The sequence below is a fragment of the Hoplias malabaricus genome, chromosome 1 (assembly GCF_029633855.1).
Source record: "Hoplias malabaricus isolate fHopMal1 chromosome 1, fHopMal1.hap1, whole genome shotgun sequence".
NCBI lineage: Eukaryota > Metazoa > Chordata > Actinopteri > Characiformes > Erythrinidae > Hoplias > Hoplias malabaricus.
The window spans coordinates 49,071,903-49,090,446 of record NC_089800.1 but is presented as its reverse complement, the minus strand read 5'-3'; the positions used below and the strand labels follow the sequence as shown (position 1 = coordinate 49,090,446).

The 18,544-nt window shown below is 39.9% G+C and overlaps 1 protein-coding gene across 7 annotated transcripts in view; it reads left to right on the top strand.

The window, feature by feature from the left end:
- Nucleotides 1-18,544, top strand: part of tenm4 (teneurin transmembrane protein 4) — a 240,273-nt gene that overhangs the window by 1,231 nt on the left and 220,498 nt on the right. The window contains exon 2 of one of the 7 annotated variants that reach the window (XM_066665688.1): nucleotides 5,241-5,392. The exons of the other annotated variants lie outside the window; for them this stretch is intronic. The gene's annotated coding sequence lies outside the window, so the exon portion shown is untranslated. The remainder of the gene's footprint in view (nucleotides 1-5,240; nucleotides 5,393-18,544) is intronic. 7 annotated transcript variants of the gene reach the window in all.

Below are 18,544 nucleotides of genomic sequence, written 5' to 3'. Positions count from 1 at the left end.
GTTAGAGTTGTGGAGATACAATGTTTTGTTTCCAGCAGCACATTGATGTGATACGCAGTGCTACACCATACTTTTAAAAGCGTTTCCCTGTGAAGACTGGACTGTTCTCAATAGTGTTTTAAATGTTGTATACTATACGTTTTCTGAAGCAAGTTCTGAGCATTTCTCTTTCACTTAAATCACAGATGCACTGCCTGAGTGGTTAAACTGTAGTGCACTGCTCACCTCTGCTGTGTTGGGTGAGGATCCCTCACTTAAAACTTGTTTAATTAAAATGTAACACTTTCAATTCAAATGTGAAAATGTAGTTTTGATCAAACTGTGAATCAGTTCTAAGACAGGATCTGATCAACTCTATCGTTCACAGTACATGTGTTTAACTAGCGGCTGTGCTGTGGGTTGTTAGTGAGAGCACTAACGTTTGTTGTTTTTAAATTATACCCATTAAAGATCCCTGTAATTAATTCCTGTTGGCATTATTCAAGCTAGAGAAGGTGGAGGGGTGTAAGACTGGAAAGACTCTGCATTGATTTAGGGTGTTAATCATGAAGGCTTCTGCTTCTCCTGCAATTCACGTATTGCCCTTATTTTCCATTCTTAGATATGCTAGCACTGAATACATTTCGACGCTTAAGCCCATAGTCAAGTAGCTCTGTACTGTTTCAGACTACACAATAGGAAAAAAACTTTCTTTTGCCCACTGACTATTCTCCAAATGGAGGCTGCTGCAGAATGCTAAACACCCTCCTGTGTCCCAGCTATTGAGCACGGCGTGCTATGGCTGTGCTCCTCTGCCCTCCGCACTAACGAGTAGCTCCCGCCGCTTGTAGTGGGGCCTGTAGCCCTGAATCTCTGGATTTAAATCACACGCTCTCTGGCGTGGTGTGAAGCGCTTGGTTAGTGGCAATAAATGAGTCTGAAGTTGGTGGGCACCCATAGAGAGTGACCTTTCGAGCACAGCCTTGTATTCTCCTGCTTGTCATGGTCCAAGTTGATGAGCACCCAGGGACACAAGCAGAACACAAGAGCTTTGCATGAAAAGCAAAGAAGGAAAATGGACACAACTCGGTCTTTGTAGTCTCCCGGACAAAACCTCAGCCTTAGTTTTCTTTTTTTCTCTCTCTCTCTTCTTTCAAACATCGAGTTTTCACAATAGATCCGAACCATGTGGTGGAAATATATACTTGTGATGGTTCAGTCCAATATTGCAACCGTAAATTCAATGTGGTTTATTTTTTTCCCAGTTGTTCTCAAAGAAGACAGAGCATTTGGAAGTTATAAAGACTGAATTCGTCAGATCATAAACCATGCTTTAGGGAATTTCTTCATTTAAATTTCTTAGCACTATGTTAAATAGTGTTACTATGAATTAAAATTCCTTTTTAATTTCTTTTTATATTTGCAATAGAGAAACAGTTAATGGCTCAGCCTTTTTTTTTAAACCTTTGTCTACATTTTGCTAAGTTATTTAGTTATGAATAAAGCTGAAACGTGTGTTACAGCGAGGTGTGCGCGTTCAGGAGTGTGTGAAATCAGCCTTAAAGCTGTTAAAGCAGAGGCGTGTCAAATTCCTATGTCCAAACTGACCAAATCGCCACCTTCTAAGCCATCTGAATATTGTTCCAACGTTTGACTTTGACATTTCATAAAGCAGCGTCTTGTTTGAAGCCGTCTGAGACTTTGCAATAAGACTGAACAATGATGGAAGCGAACCAATGAATTGCCTGCGCTCTCTTGTGTGTCTTCCAGCGGAGATGCGCAGTCTCTCATGTAATAACTGCGGAGGAGACTTCACAGCTACTTAGAGAAGGAGGAGACTTCACTGCAAAGTAGACAGACAGGCTGTGGGGAAGTGTGGCTCATTGTCCTTTTGTTGCTCCTGCCTCTTATTAAAGAGGTAGAGAATTGCACCCCTGCTAGGTCTTTTATCCCTGCAGTGCCACAACCATTTGATCGTTGTGTTTAGAAGGCGGCCAGTTCCGAGGGGGGCTTTTGCTGGTTGACCACTTCTCTGAAACCTGCACTGATGTATCCGTGAGAACACTTTTGCTGCTTCTTTTTTTTTTTTTTTTGGTTGAACTTGATAGCCAGATGGGGACCTGGTCTTTTAAAAGAGGAACCAATGCATGACCACCTAATGTTGAGCTAATATTAAAAATACTTACAACTGTACGCTTACTGCCCACTAACGGAACACTGCTGAGTATTATGTAAAAGTGGGGGAACAGCTAATCAAGAAAGTAGCTCACTGGGGACATGCTGTTGTAGAGCATCAAATGGCATAGCATGAGGTTTCATGAAAGGAAGAGTGAGCCTTCCCAGTAGCTCTCCCAGTAGCTTGATGATTTTCACCTTTGATGAAGTTCAGGGGGTTCATAGAGATGATATTTTCACGCATTTTGAATTCTGTAGCTAAACTATATCACCTATATTTTAAACAAAGCTTTGTATACACTTGGTGCAGCACCATTTTTGTATTAGGTAAAATTATGAGAACTATTCACAAATGTAAATACTTGGGAGAACAATCTAAGGCTAAGGTATATTTCCTTAAATCACAATCAATTTGCAGTTGTTTGCTTTGTTCCATTTACTTCATAAGTCAGATTTTAGAGCTGGGAACCTATGCCCCATTGTTAGCTTGTTCCTGGTTAGCATCGTTAGCAATACCGGTTACCAGCTGATGACAGTTTATGTGATATTGTGATGTTTTACACATCCAAGCAGCATGGAATCACATTCACATATAGAAGTTGGATAGAACTGCGTGTATGACTAATTTAATAGACTTAAATAGATATAAGCAAAATTAAGCAATCAGTAATATAAGCAATATTACTGATTTTACACACTGTTGATGTGTGGGCAGCCATTTTGGATTCTAAACACAAATATACTCAGGATTCTTCAGGAATCTGGCTTGTGGGGACGTTAGCGTTGGACCATAGCAGAACTCCCCTTGATGGAACATAATTGGAAGTTTGTGCTCTTTGTAACCCAGAGATAACTAATTTAACAAGATAACCTACTTATTGCCAGTGCTCTATGGAATGTGGTTTCAGTGAAAGAATACAGATGTTTATGAAGAAAATAAAGCTGTATTTGATAAGACATCTAACAGGACTGGGTTTCTGAAGTCAAAATCCAATAAATATCATCCAAATACGGAATGCAGTTTTAAAATATTGGCTTACATGAAAAAAAATACATGCTGCTTATTGACGGTCTACTACTGTGAGAACAAGTGTTGAAGGCTGTGTCCTAATGGAGACACATGTTGCTTCAAACACCATATGGTGTGGAATGGACTTTCAGGAATAGAACACTGAGATCTTTCAGCAGTTCATGGAGGATGTAATCAGAACTCTCATCAGCGCCCTCATTTTGGTGAGCACAAATCCCTTTGACCTTCAGCGTGGCTCGGCGTGGCCTGTGGTTCTGCAGAGGGAACGTTACTGGATAGTGGGGTGAAGGCAAGTGATTTTATTGGCTTGTGGGGAGGTGGCCTGTGGTTATAAAAGAGTGTATACATGCAAAGCCAAATCAATGAAGTGCATTACAGCCATGACCTACTGTGTGCTCACTGCCCCATGTCAGATCAATGGGAAATTTGTGTGACCCGTATTTTCTGCTAAAGTAATTAAGCTTTTATTGTATCTTTGTTTACAGGGCTATAAATACCGCCCCAACACATGTGATTACCAGGATATGATATATGGCTCTGCTGCTCTATAAAACTCCAATTGTTCATAACAGACAGTGCCACGATGCGGTTTTCAGAATGGCCCACCATATGCACGTTAACCAAATGGAACAGGAGTCTTCTGAGGGAATCCACAGTGGGTATCGCTGTCCCTTAATCGCGATGACGTTACACTTTTTGATTTAACAGACGCAGGTCTGTGACATTAGAAGAGCTGAATGTTAGTGATGCTCTGTGGCCTGGGAATGTGGTTCGTCCCCGTAGAGGTCAGGGCTGCTTCTCATTCTGAGGGTGTGCAGTCATGTGCCCTGAAATGAAAGGAAGAATAACAGAACCTTGAACTAGATTGATGTCACTTAGATATTCTGTAAGATGTCTCCTTAAGATGTCAAACTCGCTTTTAAAGACAACATTTCTTTTGCAATAAAATTACCAGTGAAGCTCTCTGTGAAAACACCCAACAGCTTGCATGAGATTTTGCAATTAGCGACTGGGGAGGTTTGCTAATTGCACTCCTATGATACTTCAGTCAAAACAATATGTCAGTGGCCTTCATATCTTAACACACTGTCTGTAACATGGGGGGGGGGATAAATCTTATTAATACAGGAGAACTAGGAGAGTTATTTTAATACCTTGGGCATGCAGTCCATCCATATATGGAAGTTAAAGGGATGCTAGGTAGTATTTTAACTATAAAATTACACAATCATTGTGATGCTTCCCTGAATAGAGCCTCTGTCGTTGCTGCGCCGGGCTCAGCACCACTAAACCTCGGGTCAAACAAACTGAGAAGCAAGAAAATGGCAGATGTTGTTTATAGACAGATTATGTTGATCTGAGAGTAGCGTGGAGTGGACTGTAAATAAAGCTTCATTGGCTCCTCATTTTAGGGTTATTAGCTCATTCCCACACACTCGGTCATCAGCCCTGTGTCTGAGGCGTGACATTCTTCATTGCCACCATTTGCCATTAATGCGTAGCCACCCTTTCACCTTCTCTACATGTAGTGTGGGGCGTGCGGAGAGAGGAGGGGGCGTGGGTTGCGTTTGCTTGCCTGAAGCATTATGTTTAGTCGAAGTTGCAGTCTGTCACACAGTGATTTATCGCACACAGAACTAATGGCGTCCTGTCGAGATAACATTTTATTGTACTCGAGAGCTGGGAGGGAAGGGGGGAAAAAAGGAGCTGTCTTCATTTCCAAAATCACTGAACAGTGACTGGTCAACGGAGCACTGAAGTGTTGTGATTTGCTGAATGAAGGATATTTCTCTCTCTCTCTCTCTCTCTCTCTCTCTCTCTCGTTCTCTTTCTCTATCTCTCTCTCTCTCTCTGAGCAAAACTTGGTTAATCTAAGGGAAATTTTCATTCAGGGAGACACATTCTTGGTGCCATGCAGCTGTCAGAGCTCTACTGCCTTTTCTCCTAAATGTGAAGTGTAACCTGGTTGTTGGATGAAATGCGATTCAGGCATTTTGCGAGCCCATGTTTCTCTCTCTCTCTCTCTCTCTCTCTCTCTCTCTCTCTCTCTCTCTAGTCACTAGTTGGTGAAAAGCTTGTCCTTCACTTCAGTGGACTTAGACATTGTGTATTCTCAAAGTGAGGATCAGGAACAACAGCTGCCACATTTACATTCAAATGACTATCAAGAGGCCGTGCTTCACTCTCAGCTCCTGCAGTTTCTAGCAGGTAAACCCCGGTCCCATCCAATTTTCTGAGACTCTTACGACAGCTCACACTGAACACAAAGACATTCCCGGGTCTCCGACCCAAAAGAGTGGTCTGTCCGCTGGTTTTGTTTTTTTGCATGAGTGTAAAAGTGAACGGGGAAGAGCCGCTCTGTTTGCTTCGTGTTAATATAGATTCCATCTTCAGCTGTTGGCCTGCGTCCTTTCGGCAGAAGGTTTTGATGAATGCAGGCGACGGAGGGTGTGAAATCCGAAGCCGAAGTGGTTTGTTTCGTTTACTTTAATCAATCAAGGCCTTGTGTAGCCTGCAGAAAGACCGGAGAAGACTTATTGCCTGCGATGGCTGACAGCTGAAAGCAACAGAGCCTTTGAACGGAATAATTTATCAATTAATTGCTATTTGCTGTTAGTGCTGATAACGCTCCGTGTCAGAGAAGGGTCAGTACTGGTTCTCACTTTATCCTTGCCATGTATTGTCTGCTTTGTTTAAGCATGCTAATGCAGCACATGGCCTGCAGACGACCCTATTCCTCATTATCCTGCCAGGCTGCGGGCGGAAAGAAGCAAATATAAATGACATTTGATTCAGACAGATTTCTGTCCCACACAATGGAAAGATGATGAATGCACGCCATGTTGTTGCACTTTAATAAGAGGTAGCACTTGGCTTTCAGGCCCCTGGCTCTTTTGTGGCGGACCCCACACGAGCCTAAAGCATCTGCCCTGGTTGATCCCGTGGGATTAGAGCTCTCCACAGTGTCTCACTTGCGGAATGATTGTGGAACGATTCTGAAAAGGCTCCGGAACGGTGGCCTGTTTTGTTTTGGAAGCTTGGCTCAGAGTTTAATGAACATCTCTGTGTCATATTGATTTTCATTTTCTTTATTTCGTCCTCTGGGCTGACACTGGACATGAATAGGGCCTTTTTACTTGATCCCGCTCGTCGGCAATACGAGGCCGACTCGCTCACTGAAGTCATTTCAGGAAGAGGAGGGGGCCGAGGTGGTGGGGTGGTGGGGATAGGGCCTCCGATGCATATTTGAGCCACTTTCAAGGCAGCGTGGGGGCTCAGGTTACCTCTCCTGAGCGGTCAGCAACAGAATGTCCATTGTGTCCTCTGTTTCACGCTACACATGTAGCAATTTCAGTGATGATTCACATAAGCCACTAGAAGCTAATCACAATCTCTGAGCGGGCGGCTCCGGTTTCGGCTTTTGTCGCTGCGGCTTAATTTACTGTCAAAAAAAAACTTTAACACGCCTCATATACGTCCACTCGAGTTTATGTGTGTGGAATAACACTTTGCACCTATGCAGACAGGCTGTCTGCCTCGCTTATGTCCGTCATAGATCTGCCAGGGTAATGTTTATTGCGGCGCATTACTGCATGGGCATGACAATTATTAATCTGCGCAGCCTGGCCTAATGGAGGAAATGCACCAGCCGGTATAAAACTGGCCCGAGGCTCGCTCTTACATAGCACAGCCGAGTCATGCCCTTAAGAACCATAGGAGTACATTTATAGCAGCACACTTAATGTTTAATGTGAGCCACAGCAACTGCAAAAGGGAGCCTGATGTCTCTGTAAGCACATAATAATCACTGGAGCAGTGGATGGAATTAAAGGGCTACGAAAGGAAACAACGAAGCGACAAGAGATTTTTCTTTGCTTTTCTCACGGTTTTGGGATAACTGTTAGATACTTACAGCTCAGCCCCGCAGTTTTATAGATTAGTGCATAAATAATTTGTACTGGTCGCAAAAGCAGTGTTCCTTCCCGACACATGAGCGCTGACGTTATGAAGGAGAAACCTCTTCAGGCCCCTCTCAGGACCGAAAGGTGGGAGTTGCATCATGGAATGAAGAGGTGAATATCCTTCTGTGGTTGTTATTTGGAGAGAATCGTCTTAGTGGTGGGCCCTCAGCTCCAGTGGCCATGCTGCAACCCCAGCAGAGAGAGAGGGAGAGAGGGAGAGTAAGCAAGCTTGAGTCGCTGATGAAACTCTTTCTGTCCTGTGACAGAGAGAGAAAGGTGACTCTGGGGACAAAGGGAAAAGGAGCGAGAGAGAGAGGGAACAAGGAAGGAAGAGAAAGAGGCACATGGGAGGGAACGACAGAGAAAGAGACAGAGAAGATTGAGAAGGAGAGAAGAGAAATGAAGACAGAGAGAGAGAGATGGCAGGGAGATGGACAAGGAGAGAAGCGAGTTGGAGAAATTAGAGCATGCCCTTTGCAGTATGTGTGGAACGGGACAGAGCGGCACGTAAATAATCGGGCATCCTTATGGTGTTTGAAAGTTGCATTAGCGGGCCGTTTTTTTTTCTTTCTGACAGCCGTCAGCCCCTTTACCGCCATCACACTAACAAAGCAGCGCCCACATTTTCTGCTTGTATGACTTTGCTCCCCTCTGATAGGCTTCCCTAGTGACATTTCATCATGTGCCACGTAATCTTATGCAAGATGGTGAAATGGCAGATAATTTGCAGGTAATTAGACCCCAGTGATTTGCAGTTGAAAGGACGCAGTGAGTGAGGCCTGTGTTTGAATGTCACCCAGGTAGTGGCTGTGGCGAAATAGGAAACGTGTTGTTTGCTTATGTAATTGCGTGATCGTATGGCTGGGGTATGACCACAGGTTTCGTAATGCAGATGGTAGTTGTGGGGATTGATAGTTGGTAGTTACTAGTGATGGTGGTTACGAACGCACAGTATTCCTCCTTGCCTTATTTACTCAGCATTTTATGTAGAAAGCTGCAGCGGAATCCCTTTTGATTTGGGTTCTTGCTGATTTCTGGCATGTATATTGCCTTGTGAAAGCTTCCCTGGCTGGATTATTTATCTCTGGTCGCAAAACGGCCTGTTTCATCAGGACGCAGACCTATCTCTGGAACGATGAAACACCGCTGAGGTCGGATTGTCGTTGTATAAATGCCAGGAAGCGGCATCCTGCTTTAAAATGTGTTCCTCTTTGTTTTATTTTTGTACACACTGGTTGTCCAATCGATTGCTGTGTTTACAGCACTTTCCACACATCTCGTTCACCACACGACCTGAGGGGGAAGAGCCAGTCAAAGCTTTGAAAAGACGAGTGAGAAAAGAGAGAAACGGAAAGGGCTTCAAATCGTGACGTCACTCGGTCTCTTCCCACTCTACATCTACTTCCATGACCCACTCTAGTCCTACGTGTATCAAAGGCAAGGAGCTTTAGGAGGGGAAACTGACTCTGAAATGACAGACGCACTAAGCTTTCTAATACAACAGCAATTAAGGGCGCACAATTAAAGTGCTTACTCTGGAATTTAGTCTCTCTGCTAGGGCACCGTCAAATAAGGAGCACGCAGTCAGGCAGAAAGCCTGTGCAGACATTGCAAATAATTACGGGTGGTCGTTTCAGAAAATTGAATTAGCTTTAAGATTTGGGGAATGGAAATAAAACACGAGGGCGTACAGCCGGAGTCTCTGGATTAGGTAAACAGACCATGTGCAGGTAGACTCAATCCAAACAGGCAGTCCGGAATCCACAAAAAAAAAACAGAAAAAAAGAGCATCATCAAAGGAACAAAGCTACTTAAGGAACTAATCCAGATCCTAGCCGGAATAAATCTAGCCATAATATGAAGCTTCAACACAAGCTCCACAGCAGAGATGGGCTGTTCAGTATCACAGTTGGTAAATAAACACTGATTCCTGCAGCTGCAGAGTAGCATTCGTTCTCTGGAAGGTAGGAACAGGAGAAGCTTGTAATCATACTTTGAAGATATTTGATATTCTGCAGACCATAGTCCAAGGCATGGATGTTAATTGATAGAAAATGTTGGCAATTTAAATCACAGACATGATATTGCATGTGGTGATGCACTGAAATGAAAAGCCATGACCGCTGAAGCCAAAGCTTCAGTTCACAAAACGTTTATCAGAAACACAAACTGAAATTACAAACTAACTATAAGCAATAAAAAAAACATTACTGGAAAATATGGAGAGAAAAAAGAAAGATTTTACCTTACACCTTAAGTGACAGTATGTTCATATGTTTATACAATCTAAGCTTCCCATTTGAATTGTCCATTTTATGGCAGTTCTATTGTGGCACCTGGTTTGACGTTTCCATTCCACTTTATGTGATGGTGCTCTTGAAATTCTGATCTTAATTTTGGGCCAGATTTGTAATGCTCAACCAATGCCTCTTAGTTATGGTTATTATTTAAACTGAAGCAGAATGCTAAATGGATCTTATAAGATGGGCCTTGATAGAGTATACCAGCTCTAGCAGTGGTGAAAACTATATCCTGTGCAATACTCATTCCAAGAATTAGTGCAGACTGTGTTTTATGAAGAGTTACAGTTTTTTTCAATGCCACTAAATGGTCAGATGGTCATGATCTCTTAAAAATGAATAGGTATTTAGAGCACAATAAAAACCTTACTTACTGCTTGTTACTGCTATTTTAATTTTGCTGGCTTAGATGTTTTGTTTCCGTCGACTGGTTCTGGGTTGTTGTGTGACCCAAAGCAAAGTAGCACAAATTATTGAAGAAATTTTCATCAAGGATGTTAATGTAATGTTCAAATATTTTGTTTTTATGTGGTGGGTTCGGCACTTTCAGAACCACAGATGTGAATATCAAGAAATAATAATAATAAAAAAAAATCTCTGGATCATAAATCTAAGGATTATTATGCTTTAAGTCTACAGCACAATAAATTCAGTTGTCAGCAAAGCATTTGTGTTAATGCCATCACAGGACTGCTTCTCCTCTCTGAAATGTGGCTGGTGGGACAGATTAGCATTTTATCTGCTTGATATGCAGTAGAGTTTTGTTGAGCAGAATCCATTTTTCCACATTATGTGAAGTTATTTGAATCGTTCTTGTTTTATGAATTACAGCTCCAGTGAAAGAGTATTAGAATAATGGGTAATGATGCTTTATGGCAGCAGCTGTGCAAATAGTCCACAAGCTTTCCTTTAACTCTCATTTAGCCATGCAGCTTATCATCTCAGTTAAGGTACACTGTTAAAGGGAGAGGTTCTTAGACATTAAGCCAACGATGACTGCTATTTATCAGTTCATAAGATGATGAATGCAAAATGACCTGAGTGAGAGCGGCCCTCCTTTGGGTTCCTGCGAGGAAAGACTTGCCTAAATTATTTTTAACCAGAACACGTAATAGTCACAGAGATAACAAAACTATAGTTTTTTGATCATTCATTGCTTTTTAAAAACGAAACATTGTCAGACATGAATCTGTTTGTGTTATTGTCTTATGAGAAGAGAATATACTATATATATAATATAGTTTATTATCGCTTAACCTTGAATTGCTAAAAAACAAAAGGTTGAAACTGATTGTAAATAAGTACAGTGTAAAAATGACTTTATTACATTTATTAAAGGTAATTATTATACCACTGTAATAAGTATAGTCATTTTGTAAAACATTTTATAGCATTCCACAACCACAGTAAAATCACTTGCCTTTTTAATGTTATTTCTTCTGAACTAAACACACACACACACACACATTTTCTTTCTTTTATGCCTACTGGCATCTTTCCCAAAGCCCCTAACAAAATACAGGTCTGCTTCACAAAAGGGCTCTCTCCATAGTTTATTCACATCTACATTTGGAGTAAGGACAGTGTTAAAGGGAAGATATTCTACACGTCTGTCTTTAACTCAAGTGCCTCTAATACTAGAGTGGTAGATCTTCACTCTCTCCTACTAAGGAGTTAACAGCCCCTCATTTTAACCGGACCTCCGCTTGTTTGTTTGTTCAACTAGTGCTTATTGTCTGTCTCTCATTAAAGGGTTCACAAAGAGGCCTTTATGCATGTCCATTCAGCTCAGTGCTGGTCTTTGCGGATTTGCAAACTGAAAGTGTTTATGCGCAATGAAGGACGCATTTTAATTAGACGCAATTGATTTATTTTGTTAGGAGTAGCCTGTATGTTGGAGATAGTAATTTAGAAGTAGAAAGATTTTATAGATAGAGACATAGTGAGAAATGTAGAGGTTACAGAGTACAGGGAAACAAAGTGACTTTATGGTAACTGTCTTATACCTCCATCCAAAAAAAGAAGTTTAAACATTAGGAAACGGGTGGAAATCGGAATGCATTTGCACAATTTGTTTAATTTAACATTTGCAAAAATAATCTGCGTAACATCGAAGTAATCTAAACAGCAGAAAATGTGATTAAAAAAGAGACGATGGCTTAATGAACTGGCATCCAGTCAGCTTCTTATTACTGTACAGTTTATGCTTTTTATATACACTGGTTGTTATTGTTTAGGTAATGTCATTTAAAACAGCTTGACAGAGTCCAAGTTCCTTCCATACATTTACTTTTGCTGCTGCAAAGCAAATGCATCAGGAATCAGTTTGGCGGCCGTTTCCATGCCGATTTCATGCTGAGAGGGAAGTAGAACAGTAGCCCTCTTCACTGTGACGTAGGCACACTGCAGACTGCCGTTGTGACATTTACAAATCCACTATTGATTGTTTGCCCAAGTTCAAAAAGTAAGAACAAATGTCATTCCGATTCCTCTGCACCTGCATGTCGAGCCGTGCCAGTAGCGAGCAGGAAAGTAGGACTGCTGCGTGTGTCCTGGGGAAACGGGGGAAAAAATTATATTCATTCAAACAAACCTGGTTTTGGCATGTTCAAAGCAGAGGCCTCATTAGATGGTAAAGTCTGTGAGGTGTGAGTGTGTGTGTGGGGGGGGGGGGGGGGGCTTGGTAAGTTGGCCAGGCACTGGAGTAGACACACGGCTCTTTGTTTCTGTGGTGAAACTGGCACCTATTCAAACTTGCTCAGCTTCAAAAGCTTAGGGGGGTTGCAGGGGCGAGTGCTGCAAGAGACTTGTCAATATATTTTGCGAGTATTAGGCGGCAAAGTGGAGTGATAGCTCTCAGGGGGACTGCCCTTAGGCTGTTCTTCTATAAATATTAATAAGGCCCACCAGCCTGCCTGGAAGGTAGCGCGCTGCTTTTGGCCCATGTCACCGACTGTAGTTCAGCGTGTCAAGTGGCGAGGGGGCGAGATACTGAGAGAGCGAGATGACATTTAGTGACACCTTTCATTTCCGGTCCTGTTTCATCACTTCCAATCTGAAATGGCACCCCAAGCTGCTGACCTAAAAAGGGACTGAGGATATATACCTTCCTTTAGTTCTGTTCCAACAAGTGACCCAGTGTGCAGTGCAGTTCTTTAGGCCAAGCCCTATCCACTGATACAGTCACTGAAACATCAACCCACTGCTTTGACAATTAACTGATTTTAAAACAAGAAAATTGATATAACTGACAAAATGAACTTGAACAATTCCAGTATATTGTCACTACATTCGCAAAGTCACCTGCGATTTACATTGAGTGAAAATCTCTTGAAAATTGGATCAACCATTATCATAAATTACCATACCATCTGTCAGAGTATTACCATAAATCTTGTTACTTAAACCTATGTTAAAGCTCCATTCAATTATACTCTATTAAAAAGGTGTCCAGAAAAGTTACTGTTTTAAAATAAAAGAATTCAGAGTAGGTCGATGTGAGTGTGCCAGTGATAAACAATTTGGTTTATGGACCTTGGTGGTGGTGGTCAAGTATGTGAAGGCAACATTCATTCCATTCATTCATTCATTGTCTGTAACCTCTTTTCCACTTTAGGGTTGTGGTGTGTTCTACCCCGGAATCATAGGGCGCAAGGCAGGAACACACCCTGAAGGGGAGGCCCAGTTCTTCGAAGGGCGACACGCACTCATACACACTAACACCTATGGATATTGCTCAGTCGCCAATCCACCTACCAACGTGTTTTTTGGACCATGGGCAGTTTTTTTTTTTGGTGTTCCATAGTCAGAAACACAGGATTAAATGGGTTGTTCTGAGTTTTCACTGCGTCTTACGGCGTGCAGAGACATATTAGACTTGTTGCTGGACCCTCGTTTATGTGAGAGTGCAAATACAAAATTAAACGGAGTGTACTGAGTAAATATGGAGAAAAGAAAATTGAGAAGAAGACAACCAATGTCACAGACGTTCCATTGAGACTCCAGAGCACTGTTTATTGTCTCTAAAAGCTACATCGCAGATAGCATTATTGCCTGATATTTAAGATATTGTCTTATCATTTCTTTAATCTCATGATGGTAGATTTTGGCAGGTTTTTGATAAAAAAAAATAGATACCAGATTATCTATATTTTGCCTTGTGTACGTGTACTGGTTGATTTGGTTGCTAATATAATAGGTGTAAATGACCGGTAGACATCACACTCCAGACAACCATATAGGGCTTTAATATTATTCACATTTATATTTAAATTGCAATACAAATATAGCAATTTATATATTATATACAAAAGTATTATACCAAACATAGGCAGCCACACAGTGTGCAACAACAATCACAACAGAACAGCAATTTGGCAATCGATGTTTAGGGCTGGTTTCCCAGAGAGTGATTAGACATAGCCCTGGAACATATTCTCCTTTCGGTTCAAAATGTTGTGTTATCCAGGACTAGGCTTAATCACTGTTTGGGAAACCAACCCAAATAGTTCAGAATTAACCCCAGTTCTTTATAGACTTCTTTGTTTTAAATCAGACTAGACCTTCATTTATTAAAAAAAGAAAATTGCTACTTTAATCACATACAAAATAACTGGTCGTAAAAATCACAATTATATAACGTTCCCAAAATCATTTAGCCTTAAAACTCATAACTGACTCTATAATAATGCATTTCACATCAATTCTTCCTCGATGAATTTGTTTCCAGCCACAGTGTTTTAATAAATTCCGTGCTGCCATTTTAATATACTGTTTTACAGTGAGAATAAACTTGTATAAAAGCAGTATCATTAATAGCAATGGCATTTCCAAAAATAACAGCATAGTGGATAATCTAACAAACACTGTCATCTCAGAAGTTTATCCACAGCATTATTATACAAGCATTCAAGCGCTGTGTTCAGATCTTGGTGCTTATTAGAAGTGCTGTTGATTAGCCTGAAACGATTTAGCTAATGAGCAGTAATGGGGAAGTTGAGCTAAGCATCTTAAGTCCCTCTCTGTTAGAAGTGGTATTCATAAGTCTCATGCACAGATGTATTGAACAATATAATTATGTTTCTGTGGCGCAGAACGGACTATTAAAAGCTCAGCCATACATAATGCATCGGCGCTGTCAGAAGAGTTTATCTTCTCACTTTCTCCCAGTGCAGCGAGGCTGATCCCAGAGTGGATGGATGACCTTTAAAAGAAGAGCGCTCCACTGTTTGGGTGTTCCATTTTTATTTGCAAAATAGTGTTGGACTGTCTCTAAGTGTCTCCGAAGTGACCAGGCTAAGCGCAGTGTGGCTATCTGGTCTCTGAGAGGAACTACTCAGCCGTTTAATGACCACAGCCGGCCCGCTGGCTCAATTGTTTTAATTTAGAGCCTTTTGGTTCCGGTTATTTATTTATTTATTTTTTGTGACTGCAAGAATCTTGGAAGCATTGGCTCTGCTTTAGTGTCTTCACCCTAAATTCATAAACCTGGATTATGCCACACAGTGTTCAGGATTAAACATGGGGATTCAGTCAACCACAAGCTGCTGACATATATCTGCCACTCTTCACTATAGTCTATATTTTTATTAACAAGTTTTCCATCAATGCTGCTTTAGTTAGGTTATGGTTCTGTTTAAAAATCCTTGGAATAATTGGAATAAATTTATTTCCAGAGGCTGATTCAAATTCAGGAATGTTCATCACATATCTCATTTGTATTACAGAGAGCTAAATGCTTTAGAAACCCAAAGCTGTGCATTTGTAGTTTTATTTTGAATAACTACAAAGAAAAAGAAAAACATTATTAACAATTATGACTGTTAATTTCTTTGTAAGACCATACACAGTAATTTACTGGCAGAAGTAGTCATATTTATTACAATTTTCTAATTTAATAATACAGAATGATTTGGAATATTTGGGATTTTATTTGGAAGTAAATACGTTTTGCATGTTTTGGTTTGTTTATATTTATCACCTTTTTTATTTCATGATTTTACTTTTTCTTTTTAATGTTTTAAAATTGGTCTTTAAACAGTCATAACTTGTATTGGAAAATATTAACTGATCATGATGATAATAATAAAATAATTTGTTGAGAGTATCAGATGATCTTATTGAATAACTGCTGTATCAGTAAAGCCCCTGTGAATTATTTTGATTATTATTATTTTTTTCATTTAGCTTAAATTCTCCTTTTCTGATCCAAAATGAAAACAGACTTGCACTTAGTTTTAGGTTACTTGCACTGCACATCCATGATTTTAGAGTGGGATTATACTGATATATTCTTATGCTTGAGGCAATCGATTTAATATATCATGGTTAGTTTAAAGAAGCAACATTAACACATTCAGTTATGACTAGTTGCTTGAGACTCAGACTTCTGGCATTGATCCGTGTGGAAAGTAATTTCATTTGTAAATTTATGGCTGTCGTTGTAAACGTTTTTTAAACCCATTTCCTTGTCGATATTCATTGAATGCATTAAATGGAAATGTCGACTTTGACATTATGGATATTGTAGGAAAATGACTCTTGATTATAAGATGAAGTCCGAATTTAAGTGGATGTGATTTTTGGCTGTGCCCGTGTTCCTGCTCTATGGCTGCTTTTTGTTCTGGCTTCTTTCTGATTTAATGACTCTTTGCAGGCAGTTGGAGCAGGATGGCTCCTGTGCAGCAAGGTGTAAAATCACACCTCTTTGATGTTAAGCAGTTTTCTCGAGATTGGAGATAAGGGTGTTAATTAGTTGACAAATGTTTTAGTTTGAAGGTTTTTTTGTCCTTCATAAGCCACAGATTTGCAACATTTGAGTTCAAAAGAAGTGCTACAGTTCTCTTACATTAATTGAAATTGTGCTTTTTGCCTCCATTTAGCTAATTCCCTTTTAGTCTACAGTTAATCCCTGTCTGTGGAATTCTCATTATATTGTGTTACACTGAATGGGACACAAAAATGTAAACCATTAAAATGCAGTTTGTCACAAAACAAATATACACAAACATGTTGTAATTTTTCTCTTGTATAAAATTCTCTTTTATGGGCAGTCCATGTCACTATGTAGGGTACGGTCCATTTCATAAATCTCTTGAAAAGCTTTTATGATTTCTAGCATCATTAACAAAAAAATCGAGGTCATACTAATACATTGAAGGTTTTTCAGAAAGTTCCACATGCTGGAACATAGCTGATTGGTTGTGTTAGTTGCCTTGTCATTGGCAGAGACAACAGTGATTGTTCAGTGATTGTGGAGACGGTCATTATAAAAACTCACATTTTTATGTGGTTAATAGTTGGCTTGATATACTAATATTTTCATCTATAAATCTGCTTTATTTTGTGAACAGCTGTCCAAAGACAGGCCCTCTGTTTCATTGGGTTTCGCAGCTATGGATTAAACAAACTGTTGATCAAAAATATTTGGAAAAGGCATTTCCAGAAAGTTCCAAAAATGCAAACTTGAATTTACCACACACTGAGTAATTTTCTGAATCCATGGGAATGAAGTGATGTGTAGACAGCCTGCTGTAGGCTCCCGACATTTCACACGTCCTCTGTTTGAACTGATTTGCTTTGTGTCTGGTTCACTCATTCAGAGTGCCCTACGAAGTTAGGCCTATGATGGTGGCAGCTATGATAAACAAAGACATTACTGTCATTATTCTCTAAGCATTTCCGTATAACAGCATATTACATAGTGTTTACATTGTTTTATGCATTATAAATACTCCAGGGATGTTTAAAATGAATGGGAAGATGTGTATAGCCATTATCTGTAAAAGAATTGTGTAGCTGTGGATTGGTTCCCGGAGTATTATCCCTCTGCAGATAGTGAGGGATGACTTAAATCAGTCATATGGTCTACTTGTATGACAGCTGATGCGCTATTGTTTTGTTAATTATCACAGTCAGCCATTTTTATGATAGTACTGCTGCAGTAATAGGATTAACTATTACATATGAATTAATTAAAAACCGCTGAGCTCAAATTCTTCAGATGTATGTTTACACTCCCTCTCATATTTAGTGAAAATTTAAATTAGAAGAAAAGAACTAACTGATGTTGTGGTTCCATTGAATCCTGGTGAGAATGAAGCGTGCAAGGGTGTTTTTCCTTTTGTCTTTGTTCAGCATAAACTGAGAATGTTGAAAACCGTGTCATCGCATAGCCACCAACTGTTATTGCATTCATTGTCTCTTACCTTGGAAGAAGTATTGAAGGACAGCTGTAACATAAATCTGCTTTGGCTTTAGCTGCTGTTTAAGCACAAAACACCAGGGAGAGTTAGCATTAGTCAGCTAAAAACAACGTAGCTCAATCAGGCCTAGCTCAGAACAACTCAGAATGGGTTCAAGACCAGACTTAATGAATCAGTGCTTAAAAATTTAGATTTTTAAATGGTTCTACAGTTGTATTTTTAAATTGTTTTTTCCCTCTCTGAAAATGTTTTAATATTATAGAAAAATATATATACACATGTGCACATAATATATATGCATGCTTTCATTTTTCAGTTGGCATATAATTTAATAAATAATTTTAACAGGACCAACTGTAAATACAATTGATATTCATTTGAGTCACTTAGGCTCTTTTTGTTCTGATCTGCTAAAAAGACATATACCTTTATTCTGTCCATAGAAAAGCGTTATTGTCAATTTTTAGTTTACTACATCCTTTGAACACAGCAACTCTCCTTTGCATTGTATTTACTATTTCATGATGGATAAACCAATAGAAATACTCCAGAAGTCCTTGGAATAAGATCTTTTTACATTGACTTCCATTGAAAATTAACATTTATTTTCTCCTGTAAAGTTACTATTTTGGAGATACGTATATTTCTTTGGAAAATAACAATATGTGAATGTGGTGGTTTTGTGACATTGCAAAACCATGTAGTATTTTCATACAACTGCAGATGTTCTCCAGGAGATGGACTGTTTAAAAGTAGGCTACGTATGCTTTGTATTCTTATAATTTGATGCAGTGTTCTATATTCTTCCTGTTGGCAAGGACAATTATGTTCTCCTCCTCCTCCTCTTTGAGAAGGTTAAGCAAGGTTAATTTTCGTGATTACTTATGCATAGCT